Consider the following 23722-nt stretch of genomic DNA (forward strand, 5'->3'; position numbering starts at 1 on the left):
AAAAGAATCACTCGGGGTTCTGCACCAAATTTTGCAACAAGTGTAAAAGAAATGGTCATAGCGCGGCGAAGTGTGAGGTCTACGGACCAGGGGTTAATAGAACGAAAGGAACAAATGGTGTCGGAATGAGTAATGGCGGAGCAAGTAGTGTCGGAGCAAGTTATGCCAATGTAGTTTGTTATAAATGTGGAAAACCAGGCCACATTATTAGAAATTGCCCGAACCAGGAGAACACGAATGGACAAGGCCGTGGAAGAGTTTTCAATATTAATGCGGTAGAGGCACAGGAAGACCCGGAGCTTGTTACGGGTACGTTTCTTATTGACAATAAATCTGCTTACGTTTTATTTGATTCGGGTGCGGATAGAAGCTATATGAGTAGAGATTTTTGTGCTAAATTAAGTTGTCCATTGACGCCTTTGGATAGTAAATTTTTACTCGAATTAGCAAATGGTAAATTAATTTCAGCAGATAATATATGTCGGAATCGAGAAATTAAACTGGTTAGCGAAACATTTAAGATTGATTTGATACCAGTAGAGTTAGGGAGTTTTGATGTGATAATCGGTATGGACTGGTTGAAAGAAGTGAAAGCGGAGATCGTTTGTTACAAAAATGCAATTCGCATTATACGAGAAAAAGGAAAACCCTTAATGGTGTACGGAGAAAAGGGCAACACGAAGCTACATCTTATTAGTAATTTGAAGGCACAAAAACTAATAAGAAAAGGTTGCTATGCTGTTCTAGCACACGTCGAGAAAGTACAAACTGAAGAAAAGAGCATCAATGATGTTCCCATTGCAAAAGAATTTCCCGATGTATTTCTGAAAGAATTACCCGGATTACCCCCACATCGATCCGTTGAATTTCAAATAGATCTTGTACCAGGAGCTGCACCAATAGCTCGTGCTCCTTACAGACTCGCACCCAGCGAGATGAAAGAACTGCAAAGCCAATTACAAGAACTTTTAGAGCGTGGTTTCATTCGACCAAGCACATCACCGTGGGGAGCTCCTGTTTTGTTTGTCAAGAAGAAAGATGGTACATTCAGGTTATGTATCGACTACCGAGAGTTGAACAAACTTACCATCAAGAACCGCTACCCACTACCGAGAATCGACGACTTATTTGATCAACTACAAGGCTCGTCTGTTTATTCAAAGATTGACTTACGTTCCGGGTATCATCAAATGCGGGTGAAAGAAGATGATATTCCAAAGACTGATTTCAGAACTTGTTACGGTCATTACGAGTTTATGGTTATGCCGTTTGGTTTAACTAATGCACCAGCTGTGTTCATGGACCTTATGAACCGAGTGTGTGGACCATACCTTGACAAGTTTGTCATTGTTTTCATTGATGACATACTTATTTACTCAAAGAATGACCAAGAACACGGTGAACATTTGAGAAAGGTGTTAGAAGTATTGAGGAAGGAAGAATTGTACGCTATGTTTTCAAAGTGTGCATTTTGGTTGGAAGAAGTTCAATTCCTCGGTCACATAGTGAACAAAGAAGGTATTAAGGTGGATCCGGCAAAGATAGAAACTGTTGAAAAGTGGGAAACCCCGAAAACTCCGAAACACATACGCCAGTTTTTAGGACTAGCTGGTTACTACAGAAGGTTCATCCAAGACTTTTCAGAATAGCAAAACCCTTGACTGCATTAATGCATAAAGGGAAGAAATTTGAATGGAATGATGAACAAGAGAAAGCGTTTCAGTTATTGAAGAAAAAGCTAACTACGGCACCTATATTGTCATTGCCTGAAGGGAATGATGATTTTGTGATTTATTGTGATGCATCAAAGCAAGGTCTCGGTTGTGTATTAATGCAACGAACGAAGGTGATTGCTTATGCGTCTAGACAATTGAAGATTCACGAACAAAATTATACGACGCATGATTTGGAATTAGGCGCGGTTGTTTTTGCATTAAAGACTTGGAGGCACTACTTATATGGGGTCAAAAGTATTATATATACCGACCACAAAAGTCTTCAACACATATTTAATCAGAAACAACTGAATATGAGGCAGCGTAGGTGGATTGAATTATTGAATGATTACGACTTTGAGATTCGTTACCACCCGGGGAAGGCAAATGTGGTAGCCGATGCCTTGAGTAGGAAGGACAGAGAACCCATTCGAGTAAAATCTATGAATATAATGATTCATAATAACATTACTACTCAAATAAAGGAGGCGTAACAAGGAGTTTTAAAAGAGGGAAATTTAAAGGATGAAATACCTAAAGGATCGGAGAAGCATCTTAATATTCGGGAAGACGGAACCCGGTATAGGGCTGAAAGGATTTGGGTACCAAAATTTGGAGATATGAGAGAAATGGTACTTAGAGAAGCTCATAAAACCAGATACTCAATACATCCTGGAACGGGGAAGATGTACAAGGATCTCAAGAAACATTTTTGGTGGCCGGGTATGAAAGCCGATGTTGCTAAATACGTAGGAGAATGTTTGACGTGTTCTAAGGTCAAAGCTGAGCATCAGAAACCATCAGGTCTACTTCAACAACCCGAAATCCCGGAATGGAAATGGGAAAACATTACCATGGATTTCATCACTAAATTGCCAAGGACTGCAAGTGGTTTTGATACTATTTGGGTAATAGTTGATCGTCTCACCAAATCAGCAAACTTCCTACCAATAAGAGAAGATGACAAGATGGAGAAGTTAGCACGACTGTATTTGAAGGAAGTCGTCTCCAGACATGGAATACCAATCTCTATTATCTCTGATAGGGATGGCAGATTTATTTCAAGATTCTGGCAGACATTACAGCAAGCATTAGGAACTCGTCTAGACATGAGTACTGCCTATCATCCACAAACTGATGGGCAGAGCGAAAGGCCGATACAAACGCTTGAAGACATGCTACGAGCATGTGTTATTGATTTCGGAAACAGTTGGGATCGACATCTACCATTAGCAGAATTTTCCTACCACAACAGCTACCATTCAAGCATTGAGATGGCGCCGTTTGAAGCACTTTATGGTAGAAAGTGCAGGTCTCCGATTTGTTGGAGTGAAGTGGGGGATAGACAGATTACGGGTCCGGAGATTATACAAGAAACTACCGAGAAGATCATCCAAATTCAACAACGGTTGAAAACCGCCCAAAGTCGACAAAAGAGCTACGCTGACATTAAAAGAAAAGATATAGAATTTGAAATTGGAGAGATGGTCATGCTTAAAGTTGCACCTTGGAAAGGCGTTGTTCGATTTGGTAAACGAGGGAAATTAAATCCAAGGTATATTGGACCATTCAAGATTATTGATCGTGTCGGACCAGTAGCTTACCGACTAGAGTTACCTCAATAACTCGCGGCTGTACATAACACTTTCCACATCTCGAATTTAAAGAAATGTTTTGCTAAAGAAGATCTCACTATTCCGTTAGATGAAATCCAAATCAACGAAAAACTTCAATTCATCGAAGAACCCGTCGAAATAATGGATCGTGAGGTTAAAAGACTTAAGCAAAACAAGATACCAATTGTTAAGGTTCGATGGAATGCTCGTAGAGGACCCGAGTTCACCTGGGAGCGTGAAGATCAGATGAAGAAGAAATACCCGCATCTATTTCCAGAAGATTCGCCAACACCTTCAACAGCTTAAAATTTCGGGACGAAATTTATTTAACGGGTAGGTACTGTAGTGACCCGAACTTTTCCATGTTTATATATATTAATTGAGATTGATATTTACATGATTAAATGTTTCCAACATGTTAAGCAATCAAACTTGTTAAGACTTGATTAATTGAAATATGTTTCATATAGACAATTGACCACCCAAGTTGATCGGTGATTCACGAACGTTAAAACTTGTAAAAACTATATGATGACATATATATGGATATATATATATAGTTAACATGATACTATGATAAGAAAACATATCATAAAGTATATTAACAATGAACTACATATGTAAAAACAAGACTACTAACTTAATGATTTTTAAACAAGACATATATGTAACGATTATCGTTGTAAAGACATTTAATGTATATATATCATATTAAGAGATATTCATACATGATAATATCATGATAATATAATAATTTAAAATCTCATTTGATATTATAAACATTGGGTTAACAACATTTAACAAGATCGTTAACCTAAAGGTTTCAAAACAACACTTACATGTAACGACTAACGATGACTTAACGACTCAGTTAAAATGTATATACATGTAGTGTTTTAATATGTATTTATACACTTTTGAAAGACTTCAATACACTTATCAAAATACTTCTACTTAACAAAAATGCTTACAATTACATCCTCGTTCAGTTTCATCAACAATTCTACTCGTATGCACCCGTATTCGTACTCGTACAATACACAGCTTTTAGATGTATGTACTATTGGTATATACACTCCAATGATCAGCTCTTAGCAGCCCATGTGAGTCACCTAAAACATGTGGGAACCATCATTTGGTAACTAGCATGAAATATCTCATAAAATTACAAAAATATGAGTAATCATTCATGACTTATTTACATGAAAACAAAATTACATATCCTTTATATCTAATCCATACACCAACGACCAAAAACACCTACAAACACTTTCATTCTTCAATTTTCTTCATATAATTGATCTCTCTCAAGTTCTATCTTCAAGTTCTAAGTGTTCTTCATAAATTCCAAAAGTTCTAGTTTCATAAAATCAAGAATACTTTCAAGTTTGCTAGCTCACTTCCAATCTTGTAAGGTGATCATCCAACCTCAAGAAATATTTGTTTCTTACAGTAGGTTATCATTCTAATACAAGGTAATAATCATATTCAAACTTTGGTTCAATTTCTATAACTATAACAATCTTATTTCAAGTGATGATCTTACTTGAACTTGTTTTCGTGTCATGATTCTGCTTCAAGAACTTCGAGCCATCCAAGGATCCATTGAATCTAGATCCATTTTTCTCTTTTCCAGTAGGTTTATCCAAGGAAATTAAGGTAGTAATGATGTTCATAACATCATTCGATTCATACATATAAAGCTATCTTATTCGAAGGTTTAAACTTGTAATCACTAGAACATAGTTTAGTTAATTCTAAACTTGTTCGCAAATAAAAGTTAATCCTTCTAACTTGACTTTTAAAATCAACTAAACACATGTTCTATATCTATATGATATGCTAACTTAATGATTTAAAACCTGGAAACACGAAAAACACCGTAAAACCGGATTTACGCCGTCGTAGTAACACCGCGGGCTGTTTTGGGTTAGTTAATTAAAAACTATGATAAACTTTGATTTAAAAGTTGTTATTCTGAGAAAATGATTTTTATTATGAACATGAAACTATATCCAAAAATTATGGTTAAACTCAAAGTGGAAGTATGTTTTCTAAAATGGTCATCTAGACGTCGTTCTTTCGACTGAAATGACTACCTTTACAAAAACGACTTGTAACTTATTTTTCCGACTATAAACCTATACTTTTTCTGTTTAGATTCATAAAATAGAGTTCAATATGAAACCATAGCAATTTGATTCACTCAAAACGGATTTAAAATGAAGAAGTTATGGGTAAAACAAGATTGGATAATTTTTCTCATTTTAGCTACGTGAAAATTGGTAACAAATCTATTCCAACCATAACTTAATCAACTTGTATTGTATATTATGTAATCTTGAGATACCATAGACACGTATTCAATGTTTCGACCTATCATGTCGACACATCTATATATATTTTGGAACAACCATAGACACTCTATATGTGAATGTTGGAGTTAGCTATACAGGGTTGAGGTTGATTCCAAAATATATATAGTTTGAGTTGTGATCAATACTGAGATACGTATACACTGGGTCGTGGATTGATTCAAGATAATATTTATCAATTTATTTCTGTACATCTAACTGTGGACAACTAGTTATAGGTTACTAACGAGGACAGCTGACTTAATAAACTTAAAACATCAAAATATATTAAAAGTGTTGTAAATATATTTTGAACATACTTTAATATATATGTATATATTGTTATAGGTTCGTGAATCAACAGTGGCCAAGTCTTACTTCCCGACGAAGTAAAAATCTGTGAAAGTGAGTTATAGTCCCACTTTTAAAATCTAATATTTTTGGGATGAGAATACATGCAGGTTTTATAAATGATTTACAAAATAGACACAAGTACGTGAAACTACATTCTATGGTTGAATTATCGAAATCGAATATGCCCCTTTTTATTAAGTCTGGTAATCTAAGAATTAGGGAACAGACACCCTAATTGACGCGAATCCTAAAGATAGATCTATTGGGCCTAACAAACCCCATCCAAAGTACCGGATGCTTTAGTACTTCGAAATTTATATCATATCCGAAGGGTGTCCCGGAATGATGGGGATATTCTTATATATGCATCTTGTTATTGTCGGTTACCAGGTGTTCACCATATGAATGATTTTTATCTCTATGTATGGGATGTGTATTGAAATATGAAATCTTGTGGTCTATTGTTACGATTTGATATATATAGGTTAAACCTATAACTCACCAACATTTTTGTTGACGTTTAAAGCATGTTTATTCTCAGGTGAATATTAAGAGCTTCCGCTGTTGCATACTAAAATAAGGACAAGATTTGGAGTCCATGTTTGTATGATATTGTGTAAAAACTGCATTCAAGAAACTGATTTCGATGTAACATATTTGTATTGTAAACCATTATGTAATGGTCGTGTGTAAACAGGATATTTTAGATTATCATTATTTGATAATCTACGTAAAGCTTTTTAAACCTTTATTTATGAAATAAAGGTTATGGTTTGTTTTAAAAATGAATGCAGTCTTTGAAAAACGTCTCATATAGAGGTCAAAACCTCGCAACGAAATCAATTAATATGGAACGTTTTTAATCAATAAGAACGGGACATTTCAGGGGGCACCATGCAAATTAGCTGGATAAGACTAATGAATCAGATCCCCAGAAAGGATAATCTCCTTAAAGATTAAAAATCAGCTTTTAAGACTGATATTACTCAATCCTAGAGATTGACCTTAAAGATTGAGAATTCAAACTCATGGAATTCAATGATATCTAAACTCGAGCTTGAACGAGAAAATATTTTGATCAAAATTACAAACCGATTTGTTTTCTGAAAACCCATTTTCAATGCGTTCATTACCATTGAACGTAAAATCCTAGGAGTTCACCTGGAATTCATTAGGTCACCTGAACTAAATCGGGTGTCAACCGTAAGAACGGTGGTTGCATAGTGGTCAAAGACAGGACCTTGTGCCATACCGAAAAATTATAAGGGTGAGCTTTACTATTGCTCCTACCAAGGATAGTAATTGCGTCCGACACGTTATAAACCATAATTAAAAGCATGTCAGGGGACATTGCCTTAACAGTTGCTTGTTCAACGCTTTCCTTTACAACCGGACGGTAGTTTACCGAAAGGTAATATACGGGACAAGTAAACTGGACGTGTTGCTTTCCAAATACAAGGTTAGCAAGTGGGTGACACAAAACCGCAAGTTTTGAGCTAAAATTTTCAAATCTAAAACCCACCAAACCCACAAAAATATTTTGCAAACACCGGTAAAGGGTTATTCCGGAAAACTTATCTAGGGTAAAAACTAGATTTAATTTTCAAAAGATCAAATGTTTTCATAAAGATCCAATTTCCTTAATGGATCTAAATTTTTATAGTCATGTGGGACTGTAAACCATATCGTTACTACCATTGTTTATACCGCCGTATAGAAAATCACTGATGTTCAAAGTGTGAAGAATAAAGAAGTGATTCTAGTATTTCAAGACGATATTGCTTGAGGACAAGCAACGCTCAAGTGTGGGAATATTTGATAATGCTAAAAACGAACATATATTTCATAGCATTATTCCTCAAGAAAGACAAGCTTTTAGTTGCAATTGTTCTATTTACAAGTGATATTCGTTTAAATAATAAAAGGTGAAGACAAAAGACAGATTCGACGAATTGAAGACGCAAACAACCAAAAAGCTCAAAAGTACAAAAGACAATCAAAAAGGTTCCAATTATTGATAAGAAACGTCTCGAAATTACAAGAGTACAAGATTCAAAACGCAAAGTACAAGATATTAAATTGTATGCAAGGACGTTCGAAAATCCGGAACCGGGACCAGAGTCAACTCTTAACGCTCGACGCAACGGACTAAAAATTACAAGTTAACTATGTATATAAATATAATATAATATATAATTAATTATATTAAATATATATATATTATATTTATAAATAAAAACCGTCGGCAGAGAAAGACTCCAAAGGGGTGAGCTGTAAAAACAAACTCCGCGACTCGCGGAGTTTGAAGGCCAAAATGGCCGCGAGTCGCGGAGACCCCAGTTTTGAAACTCCCTATAAAGCAAACCGAATTATGATCATTTTCATCCATCTTTTTCTTCTTCTTCTCATACGTAAAATATATATATATATATATTTATAATTTATATTTTAATTTTAATTATAATTCTAATAATAAGGGTATGTTAGCGAATGTTGTAAGGGTGTAAGTCGAAATTCTGTCCGTGTAACGCTACGCTATTTTTAATCATTGTAAGTTATGTTCAACCTTTTTATATTAATGTCTCGTAGCTAAGTTATTATTATGCTTATTTAAAACGAAGTAATCATGATGTTGGGCTAATTACTAAAATTGGGTAATTGGGCTTTGTACCATAATTGGGGTTTGGACAAAAGAATGACACTTGTGAAAATTAGACTATGGGCTATTAATGGGCTTTATATTTGTTTAACTAAATGATAGTTTGTTAATGTTAATATAAAGATTTACAATTGGGCGTCCTTATAAATTACCATATACACTCGATCGGACACGATGGGCGGGGTATTTATATGTACGAATAATCGTTCATTTAACCGGACACGGGAATGGATTAATAGCCACTAGAATAATTAAAACAGGGGTGAAATTACATTCAAGGGTAATTGGTGTAATTGTTAACAAAGTAGTAAAACCTTGGTTTACACGCAGTCGATAATCTGGTGTATTCATTAAACAAAGTATTAAAACCTTGTTACAATTCGAATCCCCAATTAGTTGGAATATTTAACTTCGGGTATAAGGATAATTTGACGAGGACACTCGCATTTTATATTTATGACTGATGGACTGTTATGGACAAAAACCAGACGGACATATTAAATAATCCAGGACAAAGGACAATTAACCCATGGGCATAAAACTAAAATCAACACGTCAAACATCATGATTACGGAAGTTTAAATAAGCATAATTCTTTTATTTCATATTTAATTTCCTTTATTTTATATTTAATTGCACTTCTAATTATCGCATTTTTATTGTTATTGTATTTAATTGCACTTTTAATTATCGTACTTTTTAATTATCGCAAGTTTATTTTATCGCACTTTTATTATTCGAAATTTCATTATCGTTATTTACTTTACGCTTTAATTTAAGTCTTGTATTTATATTTATTATTTTACATTTGGTTTTAACTGCGACTAAAGTTTTAAAATCGACAAACCGGTCATTAAACGGTAAAAACCCCCCTTTATAATAATAATATTACTTATATATATATATATATATTTGTATTTTTATAAAAGTAAACTAATATAGCGTTGAGCTTTGTTTAAAGATTCCCTGTGGAACGAACCGGACTTACTAAAAACTACACTACTGTACGATTAGGTACACTGCCTATAAGTGTTGTAGCAAGGTTTAAGTATATCCATTATATAAATAAATAAATATCTTGTGTAAAATTGTATCGTATTTAATAGTATTTTCTGCTAAAATTAATAACTATTTTATATACGCCCCGCTGCACATCAGTTTTACCCATAACTTCTTCATTTTAAATCCGTTTTGAGTGAATCAAATTGCTATGGTTTCATATTGAACTCTATTTTATGAATCTAAACAGAAAAAGTATAGGTTTATAGTCGGAAAAATAAGTTACAAGTCGTTTTTGTAAAGGTAGTCATTTCAGTCGAAGGAACGACGTCTAGATGACCATTTTAGAAAACAAATTTCCACTTTGAGTTTAACTATAATTTTTGGATATAGTTTCATGTTCATAATAAAAATCATTTTCTCAGAATAACAACTTTTAAATCAAAGTTTATCATAGTTTTTAATTAACTAACCCAAAACAGCCCGCGGTATTACTACGACGGCGTAAATCCGGTTTTACGGTGTTTTTCGTGTCTCCAGGTTTTAAATCATTAAGTTAGCATATCATATAGATATAGAACATGTGTTTAGTTGATTTTAAAAGTCAAGTTAGAAGGATTAACTTTTGTTTGCGAACAAGTTTAGAATTAACTAAACTATGTTCTAGTTATTACAAGTTTAAACCTTCGAATAAGATAGCTTTATATGTATGAATCGAATGATGTTATGAACATCATTACTACCTTAAGTTCCTTGGATAAACCTACTGGAAAAGAGAAAAATGGATCTAGCTTCAACGGATCCTTGGATGGCTCGAAGTTCTTGAAGCAGAATCATGACACGAAAACAAGTTCAAGTAAGATCATCACTTGAAATAAGATTGTTATAGTTATAGAAATTGAACCAAAGTTTGAATATGATTATTACCTTGTATTAGAATGATAACCTACTGTAAGAAACAAAGATTTCTTGAGGTTGGATGATCACCTTACAAGATTGGAAGTGAGCTAGCAAACTTGAAAGTATTCTTGATTTTATGTAACTAGAACTTGTAGAATATATGAAGAACACTTAGAACTTGAAGATAGAACTTGAGAGAGATCAATTAGATGAAGAAAATTGAAGAATTAAAGTGTTTGTAGGTGTTTTTGGTTGTTGGTGTATGGATTAGATATAAAGGATATGTAATTTTGTTTTCATGTAAATAAGTCATGAATGATTACTCATATTTTTGTAATTTTATGAGATATTTCATGCTAGTTGCCAAATGATGGTTCCCACATGTGTTAGGTGACTCACATGGGCTGCTAATAGCTGATCATTGGAGTGTATATACCAATAGTACATACATCTAAAAGCTGTGTATTGTACGAGTACGAATACGGGTGCATACGAGTAGAATTGTTGATGAAACTGAACGAGGATGTAATTGTAAGCATTTTTGTTAAGTAGAAGTATTTTTATAAGTGTATTGAAGTCTTTCAAAAGTTTATAAATACATATTAAAACACTACATGTATATACATTTTAACTGAGTCGTTAAGTCATCGTTAGTCGTTACATGTAAGTGTTGTTTTGAAACCTTTAGGTTAACGATCTTGTTAAATGTTGTTAACCCAATGTTTATAATATCAAATGAGATTTTAAATTATTATATTATCATGATATTATCATGTATGAATATCTCTTAATATGATATATATACATTAAATGTCTTTACAACGATAATCGTTACATATATGTCTCGTTTAAAAATCATTAAGTTAGTAGTCTTGTTTTTACATATGTAGTTCATTGTTAATATACTTAATGATATGTTTACTTATCATAGTATCATGTTAACTATATATATGTCATCATATATATGTCATCATATAGTTTTTACAAGTTTTAATGTTCGTGAATCACCGGTTAACTTGGGTGGTCAATTGTCTATATGAAACATATTTCAATTAATCAAGTCTTAACAAATTTGATTGCTTAACATGTTGGAAACATTTAATCATGTAAATATCAATCTCAATTAATATATATAAACATGGAAAAGTTCGGGTCACTACAGTACCTACCCGTTAAATAAATTTCGTCCCGAAATTTTAAGCTGTTGAAGGTGTTGACGAATCTTCTGGAAATAGATGCGGGTATTTCTTCTTCATCTGATCTTCACGCTCCCAGGTGAACTCGGGTCCTCTACGAGCATTCCATCGAACCTTAACAATTGGTATCTTGTTTTGCTTAAGTCTTTTAACCTCACGATCCATTATTTCGACGGGTTCTTCGATGAATTGAAGTTTTTCGTTGATTTGGATTTCATCTAACGGAATAGTGAGATCTTCTTTAGCAAAACATTTCTTCAAATTCGAGACGTGGAAAGTGTTATGTACAGCCGCGAGTTGTTAAGGTAACTCAAGTCGGTAAGCTACTGGTCTGACACGATCAATAATCTTGAATGGTCCAATATACCTTGGATTTAATTTCCCTCGTTTACCAAATCGAACAACGCCTTTCCAAGGTGCAACTTTAAGCATGACCATCTCTCCAATTTTAAATTCTATATCTTTTCTTTTAATGTCAGCGTAGCTCTTTTGTCGACTTTGGGCGGTTTTCAACCGTTGTTGAATTTGGATGATCTTCTCGGTAGTTTCTTGTATAATCTCCGGACCCGTAATCTGTCTATCCCCCACTTCACTCCAACAAATTGGAGACCTGCACTTTCTACCATAAAGTGCTTCAAACGGCGCCATCTGAATGCTTGAATGGTAGCTGTTGTTGTAGGAAAATTCTGCTAACGGTAGATGTCGATCCCAACTGTTTCCGAAATCAATAACACATGCTCGTAGCATGTCTTCAAGCGTTTGTATCGTCCTTTCGCTCTGCCCATCAGTTTGTGGATGATAGGCAGTACTTATGTCTAGACGAGTTCCTAATGCTTGCTGTAATGTTTGCCAGAATCTTGAAATAAATCTACCATCCCTATCAGAGATAATAGAGATTGGTATTCCATGTCTGGAGACGACTTCCTTCAAATACAGTCGTGCTAACTTCTCCATCTTGTCATCTTCTCTTATTGGCAGGAAGTGTGCTGATTTGGTGAGACGATCAACTATTACCCAAATAGTATCAAAACCACTTGCAGTCCTTGGCAATTTAGTGATGAAATTCATGGTAATGTTTTCCCATTTCCATTCCGGGATTTTGGGTTGTTGAAGTAGACCCGATGGTTTCTGATGCTCAGCTTTGACCTTAGAACATGTCAAACATTCTCCTACGTATTTAGCAACATCGGCTTTCATACCCGGCCACTAAAAATGTTTCTTGAGATCCTTGTACATCTTCCTCGTTCCAGGATGTATTGAGTATCTGGTTTTATGAGCTTCTCTAAGTACCATTTCTCTCATATCTCCAAATTTTGGTACCCAAATCCTTTCAGCCCTATACCGGGTTCCGTCTTCCCGAATATTAAGATGCTTCTCCGATCCTTTGGGTATTTCATCCTTTAAATTTCCCTCTTTTAAAACTCCTTGTTGCGCCTCCTTTATTTGAGTAGTAAGGTTATTATGAATCATTATATTCATAGATTTTACTCGAATGGGTTCTCTGTCCTTCCTGCTCAAGGCATCGGCTACCACATTTGCCTTCCCCGGGTGGTAACGAATCTCAAAGTCGTAATCATTCAATAATTCAATCCACCTACGCTGCCTCATATTCAGTTGTTTCTGATTAAATATGTGTTGAAGACTTTTATGGTCGGTATATATAATACTTTTGACCCCATATAAGTAGTGCCTCCAAGTCTTTAATGCAAAAACAACCGCGCCTAATTCCAAATCATGCGTCGTATAATTTTGTTCGTGAATCTTCAATTGTCTAGACGCATAAGCAATCACCTTCGTTCGTTGCATTAATACACAACCGAGACCTTGCTTTGATGCGTCACAATAAATTACAAAATCATCATTCCCTTCAGGCAATGACAATATACGTGCCGTAGTTAGCTTTTTCTTCAATAACTGAAACGCTTTCTCTTGTTCATCATTCCATTCAAATTTCTTCCCTTTATGCGTTAATGCAGTCAAGGGTTTTGCTATTCTGGAAAAGTCTTGGATGAACCTTCTGTAGTAACCAGCTAGTCCTAAAAACTAGCGTATGTGTTTCGGAGTTTTCGGGGTTTCCCACTTTTCAACAGTTTCTATCTTTGCCGGATCCACCTTAATACCTTCTTTGTTCACTATGTGACCGAGGAATTGAACTTCTTCCAACCAAAATGCACACTTTGAAAACTTAGCGTACAATTCTTCCTTCCTCAATACTTCTAACACCTTTCTCAAATGTTCACCGTGTTCTTGGTCATTCTTTGAGTAAATAAGTATGTCATCAATGAAAACAATGACAAACTTGTCAAGGTATGGTCCACACACTCGGTTCATAAGGTCCATGAACACAGCTGGTGCATTAGTTAAACCAAATGGCATGACCATAAACTCGTAATGACCGTAACGTGTTCTGAAAGCAGTCTTTGGAATATCATCTTCTTTCACCCGCATTTGATGATACCCGGAACGTAAGTCAATCTTTGAATAAACAGACGAGCCTTGTAGTTGATCAAATAAGTCATCGATTCTCGGTAGTGGGTAGCGGTTCTTGATGGTAAGTTTGTTCAACTCTCGGTAGTCGATACACAACCTGAATGTACCATCTTTCTTCTTGACAAACAAAACAGGAGCTCCCCACGGTGATGTGCTTGGTCGAATGAAACCACGCTCTAAAAGTTCTTGTAATTGGCTTTGCAGTTCTTTCATCTCGCTGGGTGCGAGTCTGTAAGGAGCACGAGCTATTGGTGCAGCTCCTGGTATAAGATCTATTTGAAATTCAACAGATCGATGTGGGGGTAATCCCGGTAATTCTTTCGGAAATACATCGGGAAATTCTTTTGCAATGGGAACATCATTGATGCTCTTTTCTTCAGTTTGTACTTTCTCGACGTGTGCTAGAACAGCATAGCAACCTTTTCTTATTAGTTTTTGTGCCTTCAAATTACTAATAAGATGTAGCTTCGTGTTGCCCTTTTCTCCGTACACCATTAAGGGTTTTCCTTTTTCTCGTATAATGCGAATTGCATTTTTGTAACAAACAATCTCTGCTTTCACTTCTTTCAGCCAGTCCATACCGATTATCACATCAAAACTCCCTAACTCTACTGGTATTAAATCAATCTTAAATGTTTCGCTAACCAGTTTAATTTCTCGATTCCGACATATATTATCTGCTGAAATTAATTTACCATTTGCTAATTCGAGTAAAAATTTACTATCCAAAGGCGTCAATGGACAACTTAATTTAGCACACAAAACCCATTTGCTAGTATTAAGGGTTAGGGCTTGGGTTAGTTAGCACACAAAACCCATTTGCTAGTAAATTGGGGGTTTTGGGTGAATTTGGGTCATGTGGACTCAAAGGTAACTAATTAGGGTTTTCAAGTGTTAATTTATGTTTATGAACCTAATTAGTTAGTTAAAGTACTAGAACACTTCAATGATATGTAAATGGGTGTTAATTGGGCATGGATGACCCAAATAGGTGTGTTGACCTTGAAATGGGTCAAATGGGTCTTTAATGACCCAAGTGGTCTTGCATGTGTGAAAATGAGTTAACTTCGCGATTTAAAAGTGTTTTAAACCCATCTTGGTTAATGATTAGGGTTTTGGTGTGTGTTGACCCAAAATTAGGGTTAAGGGTTCAAATGGGTTGAAATTGCGCCTTGGGTCAAAATGGCTTTAGAATGGTGAAAGGATCGGTTGACCAACTTGAGTTTGCGTTTGATTATATGTATAATGTGATAGGTACGTTACTTTGAGGTTTCGCAAGCTCGGGTATCTTTTCACAAGACTTTGAGGTGAGTGGAATAATTATATGCGTATGTATATAATGTATCTATTTGTTGTAGCGTGAAATGTGTAGTGTCGAGGTGCTAAGACACCATGTTTCACGTGAAGAGTGTAGCATCGAGGTGTTAAGATGCCACTCGGGTGTAGCATCGAGGTGTTAAGATGCCACCTAGGAGTGTAGTGTCGAGGTGTTAAGACACCACTCCGTAAATTAATGAGTGATGCATCGAGGTGTTAAGATGCCACTCAGGGTGATGTGCCGAGGTGTTAAGGTGCCACCCTAGGGGTTAGTGGTGCGAGGTGTTAAGTGCCCTAACGGATGTTATGAACACCGATGGCGTTTTTGCGAGCGCCGTTCCCTTGTACTATTGGTTAACCATGGTTATTTGTGTTGTAAGCATATTATATTATTCGAGTTATATTCATATGCGGTTGTTATGCTAGCTTGTGGTATTGGAGATTTATAGCTTGCTATTGTGACGATAAGCTAAATGTGTATGCTAGCGTGTTTGCGGTTTGGTGCGTAAGTGTATGCAAGTAGGTATAATTATATATGTATTCGTATAATTATTGCATTCACTAAGCTTTGCTTACCCTCTCGTTGTTTGCTATTTTTATAGGTTCGGTTTTGGACAAGGGTAAGGGCTTCGTTTTGGACTAGAGATCCCGCTTGATGCTAGGGGACGCTTTTGGCTTTAGTAGCTCTTGGAGTTTGACCGATAGTTGGGTAGTTTAATCCCAAACGCCATGCTCATTGTGTAGTTTGGAACTTAAACTTTTGGTGGTCGAAACTCGTAAATTGTACTAAAATCGTAAAACGGCCGATGTGGGCCCCGCTTGTAAAACATTGATTTTATAATTGAAACTTGTTAGTTTTACATATTTGGATGTATGGTAAAAAGCGTTTCGTCTAAAAGTGTCGGGAACTAGTCAGTCTTTTTCGCATTTTGAGACTTTCCGGACAGACCACTTTGGCGCGCCGCGCCCCTACATGGCGCGCCGCGCGGGTATGCTGCACAGGAATTTTTTTTTTATTTTGTATTTTCACGTGGTTTATTCGCGGGTTGGTTTGGGTTGTTACAATCTGGTTTTGTCCATAATAGTCCATCGGTCATAATTATAAAGTGCGAGAGTCTTCGCCAAATTAACCTTATACCCGAAGTCAAATATTCCAACTAATTGGGGATTCAAACTGTAACAAGGTCTTAATACTTTGTTTAAAGAATACACCAGGTTATCGACTGCGTGTAATCCAAGGTTTTAATACTTTGTTAACAATTACACCAATTACCCTTGAATGTAATCCACCCCTGTTTTAATGTGTCCATTGACTATTAATCCATCCCCGTGTCCGGTCAAATGAACAATTATTTGTATTTATAAATATCCCGCCCACCGTACCCAGTCAAGCGTATGTGGTTATATATAGATACTTCAAATTTTAACCTTTATATTAAATTAACAAGATATCATTTAGCTAATTAAATATAAAGCCCATTAATAGCCCATAGTCCAATTTTCACAAGTGTCGGTCTTTTGTCTAAACCCCAATTATGGTCCAAAGCCCAATAACCCAGTCTTAATATTTAGTCCAACATCATGATTATTTTGGCTTAAATAAGCATAATAATAACTTAAGTATAATACATAATTGAAAAGGGAGAGTTTAACTTACAAAGAGTGTTAATCGCGTAGCGTTACACGGACAGAACTCCGACTTTAAAACCCGTAAAATACCCGTTACATTACCTAAACGAATTAATATAAAACTAAACTATATTATATATATATATATATATATATATATATATATATATATATATATATATATATATATATATATATATATATTATTGAGAGATTAAGAGATTGATATTGGTGTGTCTTATTCGGCTGAAATTGCTGGCCTTTTATAGACCTGACCACACTTTGAGAGCCATGCGATCGCATGGCCTTCCCTTGTTATTCCCATGCGATCGCATGGCCAGGCTGGCATGCACCCATCCTTTATTTAAATCGTGGGCTGCTCGATTTATATAATATATAATATAATATATATAATTTTATATAATTATATATATTATATTATATTCTTGTGCATAGTAGACTTGTAATTTTAGCTTCGTTGCGTCGTACATTGATAGTTTGTTCATGTCGCGGTTCTAGATTTTCAAACGTCCTTTCGTACGCTTAGATATTTTGTACTTTGCGTTCCGCGGCTTGTACTCTTGTAAATTTTAGATGTTTCTCATCAATAAATGGAACCACTTGGATTGTAACTTGTACATTTGAGCTTTTTGGTCATTTGCGTCTTCAAATCTTCGTTTTCTTCTTTTGTCTTGGCATTTATTTATTTAAACTAATATTACTTGAAAATAGAATAATTGCAACTGAAAACTTTACATATTGGAAGAATATTGTGCCTAAATATATGTTCATTTGGAGCACTATCAATTATATATTATTTTACGTATTCAATTCTACTGATTAATTGGCATTTTATTATTTCATACAATTATATTTACACATATATTTATATTTATATATATATACACACATTTATTTATAAACAATTGTTCGTGAATCGTCGGTAATAATCAAAGGTCTAATGAATTCATAAAATAGTTCGAAATTTAGAGACTCAATATTACAGACTTTGTTTATCGTATCGAAATCATATTAAGATTAGGTTTAAATTTGGTCAGAAATTTCCGGGTCGTCACAGTACCTACCCGTTAAAGAAATTTTGTCCCGAAATTTGATTGGGATGGTCATGGCTGACAATAAGTATGTTTTCATGACACATATGAGCTGATAAATAGAGTTTTATTACCATTGAGTAATATGGATAAAACAATTGGATTACTCGAAGAGTATGAGTGAAGTTATCGTAAAAGAGTGAAATGAGTAAAGTAAAGTATCATCATATCTGTTGACGTAGACATGATTGATTTCCAGAATTCATGGGATTTAAAGATAATCTTCGATCTATATAAGATTTGATTCTTCGGTAAATCAGGAAATTAGGATCTCTCTAATTAAATGCGGAGATCTGCCTTGATTTCTTTATCAGATATTTCACTATAAATTAACTTCTTCCGTTCCATTACTTTTACCAATCCTATACTCAATTCCCAAATTTAAAAGATTATGAAAATGCTTAATCCAGTTCTGATCCTTGTCCTTATCCTTACTATCGCAACAATCATTCTCCTTTTCCAACTTCCACTAGAGGAATCTGTTTACTTCTACTTCGTCCTTGGGGTTATAGTGTTTTTAATTCTCCCGTGTCTTTATGTTACGATAAACATTGATCTACACGGTTTGTAATTTATGTGTTGTTATCGGGCTTTATATTCTCCCTTATATTTCAGAGTTTCATACTTTTGTTTTCTCTTCCCGACTTTAAGTCAAGCGAATAATGGTCCAGAATTTGTAGGTATGGTGTTTCGAGTGAACATGGCTAATGTTCTAAGAGAGAAATGGTAATAACATGATCTTGATTGGTTAAATTACCAGAATTCAAGAGAAAAATAGAACTATCAAGAAATTATGTTCTTGATATGTTTATATATCAGATAAAATGTAAGAGTCGTGTAACATGGCACATGATGACGTTATGATATGTGAATCACCAAGTTTCATTAGAAACTCAGCATGCCTTACTGTAATATAATCACGTTGATCAAGTGTCATTATATTATACTAACTCATGCTTCAGTTCCCAACACTACTTCAATAACATTCATAATTTAAACTCGAAGGTTTCAGAATTTAGAAACTAAAATAATTTCCTTTATGATGTAACACAGATAACGCGAAGAGATAAATAATATCGGACAAGAATATTTATGAAGATATCTTCAGAAATATCGAAGATATTTATGATAATATTTTGGAATTTCTAAGATCGAAAGTTGATGAAGAAAGATTTTTCACAAGATTTAACATGACTTCGGAGCAAGATATATGCTGAAGATTTCATTGGATCCAGAATTACCTGGATTCATTGAATATAGAGTTTGGTCCTTGTATTTGTCCTCGGTCTCCTTCAGGGTTAGCTCAATCTGTTTTTTTTCAGTACTAAATTTTTCTATCAAGCGTTCCCAACCTTCCATTATTTATTATCATACTTTTGACCGTTTAGACCATCTACAATTTTTTTGGTTCCTCTGCATTTAATGCTACCATATCTGAATCATCGGTTATCAATCCGAGGTGGTTTCAAGAGAATTGTGTTTTTAGATGATTAAACGCTGATGGTAATATGGTGGAATATAAAAGGTTCTCTGGTAACAATAAAAGAGCACGCGTATATATCAAGGTTATAATAAGGTTGTTTCGAACGAAAAGTCGAAGTTGACTTGCTGGAGCTGTGACAAAACTGGCTAATTTGAAAAAGAATTGAAATGTTATTTTTGATAATAACAATGCCAAATGAGCTAGAACAGATACGTGTTAAACGTTTACTCAGGTTCCGAGTATTTTCAGGTGCATAACTATATGCATCAATCTTTTCTTCCGTAGATGAAGTGTGGTTGGTTCATCCTCTCGATTGAGGTGTTTTCAAGAATAATGAAAGGTTTGAACGCACATGTTAATCGTCAAGATACAAATGAGGTTTAAGATAAAATCAAGTGGCAAACTTGAAGAATTATTTAGTTTCATATGTTATAATCAATATTTTAATTCATTTTAATTGTCCAATGTTGGTAGTCCACAGTTAGTAGTTCACAGTTAGAAATTCAATAATTCATATATAGTTTAATATATAATATTCGAATTAATTAATACGTATCGTGACCCATCATTTTAAGTTTGGTTATCGTATCAAATTAATTAATACGTGTCGTGACCCATCATTTTAATTAATACGTTGACTTTGTTTATCGTATCGAAATCATATTAAGACTAGGTTTAAATTTGGTCGGAAATTTCGGGGTCGTCACACCAGGAAGAGGTTCTATGCCCGGGACGGATCACGCCGGTTATGTTCTAGGAGGAACGTTGATCAATAATGTGTCTTTTCGATAAGGATCATTATGCGTATCATCATGGGCCAAGTCAACGTACAAGCCCTAATTGAATAACCGCACGTCATTAAGTACCTCGGGTTCAGTATGATATCTTTGTCAAGTATCGTATTGAACTCATCATTACGCCGCAGAAAAACAAGATCACAGAAACTTGCGCAAATAATTATGCGTAAAACCGCAGGCAGCAACACGCAAAACGTATGAAGACTGATCGTAAAACAACAACTGCGCATAGAAAACAACGCGAACAACTGCGTGAAAAGTGCGCAAATAGCTACACAAAAGAGAGTGTGAACAACTCTGTGTGTGCGAACAGTAGCGCGAAAGATATTTTGTACTCGAACTGAATATAACAAATTAATACGAGACATATATGAAATTTGTGTGGCTTGACTATCTACTATATACTCTTCGTTACAGGTAAATTTATTTTCTGTTTGCTGCAAGAATTAAGAGGATGTTGAGTTGTCAGCTTTTAGTTTTTATTTCAAGATTTCTATATTTGTTGACCGTTTTCCCTCATTTGAATCATCTACATCTTGGAAGGCACTAGGTTTTTGGGTGAGTGGTTCACTTAAAATGTAAACTATAATGTTTTCTTAGTAATAAATAGATTTTTAACTGCTGCATCTCCTTATACACTATATAATCTGTATCTACATATAACGGATTTGAAAGGATTTTGAACAGTCGTATGTAAATTAAGAGATTACAATCATTTAGTAATCTATGGAAACCTCGATCATCTAACTAAGTACGTTTTTTAGCTATTTATCATATTTATTGTAGAATAAGTACGTAAGTTAATTATTATTTTTTTGTTATTTTATTGCGTATGCATTTAAAGATTCATTTAGATGTCGGTCTATTTTGTCAATTGTATTCCAACTTCCCAATATTCTTAATAAATAACTAAATTATAAAACCATATTTTAATTAAACCTTGAAATGAACTTGTAAATTTTGCTAATCTTAAATTAATAATTAGTAAATTAAAAAGAATTCCGAAAATATATAACGTACAATTGTACATAGAAATTGAAAATATATTGAAGTAACGAGTCAAAGATTCATCAATTAAACAACGAAGTCAAAGTTTGATCAGCGTTGACTGCTCGGCATGATCTTCGAATCTCTTCTTATGTTTCTGTAAGAACTTCAGTATCACCCAACTTAACCATGGCTTCACCAAATTTGGTCTAAAAATCAAACGAACCAGCAATGGCTGCAACCGTTGACTTGGTCAAACTATCCAATGCCAACTCCTGATCAATTTGAAGAACTCCCCTACGCATCATAATTTGATTGTAGAAAGATTTGTCCACAACTGAAGAGCTAAAGGGTTTTGATCTAAATTTGCAACGCGGTCAACTTTCCATTTTGAACACATGTACGTCTCAACGATGTTAATAGTGACCAATCCATGGTTGGGTCGGGTTTCCAGTATTGTTGAAATTGTAAAGACGATCTTGAAATAACGAACAATGAGCAATCCTGATAGTATGTCCACCTACACAAATTAAAACACACCATTAGCTCAGTTGGTAATGAGTGAGAGCATCTTGTCACCAAAAAAAAAAAAAATACTTTAACCAGACTCCTTTAAACAGGTACTTTAAAATTACTCATTAATCTTAGCATGATACATGATCCCATTGACTAACAATAAGCATCAATAAAAGTGTAGTGAATTACCAAGAAGATAGATCATGTCGGTGGCGGTGAGTCCTTTGTTAGCAAAAGCTTTAATAGCATTAGCGACGGATATAGAAGGTGGTGGGAGATTAAATGCATTTTGTGCGATAGATACACTCCCATCGTTTCTTCCCATATGGACACTATATCTCCCTCCACCACTCTGTGCAATTGACACGATTTTCAAAACTAAAAATTGCAACAAACGTTACTTGTAAATGTCAAATTAATTCCATCGAGAGCGTAAATTTGTAATGTTATTTACCAATGATATAACATCTCTCGTCGCCATAACGATTATATCAGCACATGACACCACTTTAGGATACACCCTCTCAACAGCAGACTTAGCAGCATCGATCACATCATATCCTCTAACACTTAGATTTGGTAGTGCGGTTTTTTCGGAGTTTGTTCCATCGAGTAGAATCGACGCATCACATCCCTATAAATTCATGCTGAAGTTAGAAATGTATAGGGTTTACCTTAAAATGTATATGGGTATATAATTAAGATTGTAACGGTGTAAATCAAATCCCCACATCAACTATGAGAAGAAACAAATGTGTGCATATAAGTTTAGAGGAACCTTTCTCAACTACCAATTGGTTTTAGAGTACTAAGGAGTTCTTGGGCTTATGTGTAGGACATGTTGTTTGGGCTATTGATCTTGGAGGACCATATTTGAGGGGAGTTTTGTAACGGTGCAAAGTAAAGTCCCACGTCGGATATGAGAAGATACAATGTGTGCATATAAGTCTAGGAGAACCTTATTCTACTACCAATTCATTTTAGAGTACTAAGAGACTCACGGGCTTATGTGTAGGAGATGTATAAGGTTTTGTCTTTTTTTAACATTATAATGTAGCTGTTTTTAACGTTAATTACGGAATGTTTTTGTTGTGTTTACATGCATGCTTGAAAATAGAATGAAGAAACTTACATTAACAAAGCAATCATGAAACTGCATGCGAACCAGAGCTGGTGCAGTTGTTCTATCAAGAAAGAATTTAGCGACGACTGTTTTTCTTACGATATCTTCAACTTCTGATGATTGACATTTTCCATTGTAGAATCCAAATTTAAGATCACCATAGCAGTGACTAGTGAGGTTCAACAAAATGAATGCAATTGTTGCTATGAATGCAACTGAATTACGATTTTCCATTGACATAAACTTTATTGCTGCTATAGATACGGATTGATACAGATACACAAAAATTAAGTTGAATTGGAATGATGAAGAAGAAATGAAAGTTTGGTATTTATAGAAGAAATAAAGATATGGATCTTGTTACTTACTAATTGAATGGCCTGCACGATTTGCACTTTTAATTTGCTAGTTATAGTGTCGTATGTTTGGGAGACGTGCATATCCATTCATTCACTTACACATATTATTAAGGATA

The 23722-nt window shown here is 34.7% G+C and overlaps 1 pseudogene; it reads right to left on the minus strand.

Moving 5' to 3' along the window:
• Nucleotides 1-21691: 21691 nt before the first annotated feature.
• On the minus strand, nt 21692-23481 carry LOC139854746 (peroxidase 60-like; annotated as a pseudogene).
• Between the last annotated feature and the right edge of the window lie 241 nt (nt 23482-23722).

The sequence above is a fragment of the Rutidosis leptorrhynchoides genome, chromosome 6 (assembly GCF_046630445.1).
Source record: "Rutidosis leptorrhynchoides isolate AG116_Rl617_1_P2 chromosome 6, CSIRO_AGI_Rlap_v1, whole genome shotgun sequence".
Classification (NCBI taxonomy): Eukaryota; Viridiplantae; Streptophyta; class Magnoliopsida; order Asterales; family Asteraceae; genus Rutidosis; species Rutidosis leptorrhynchoides.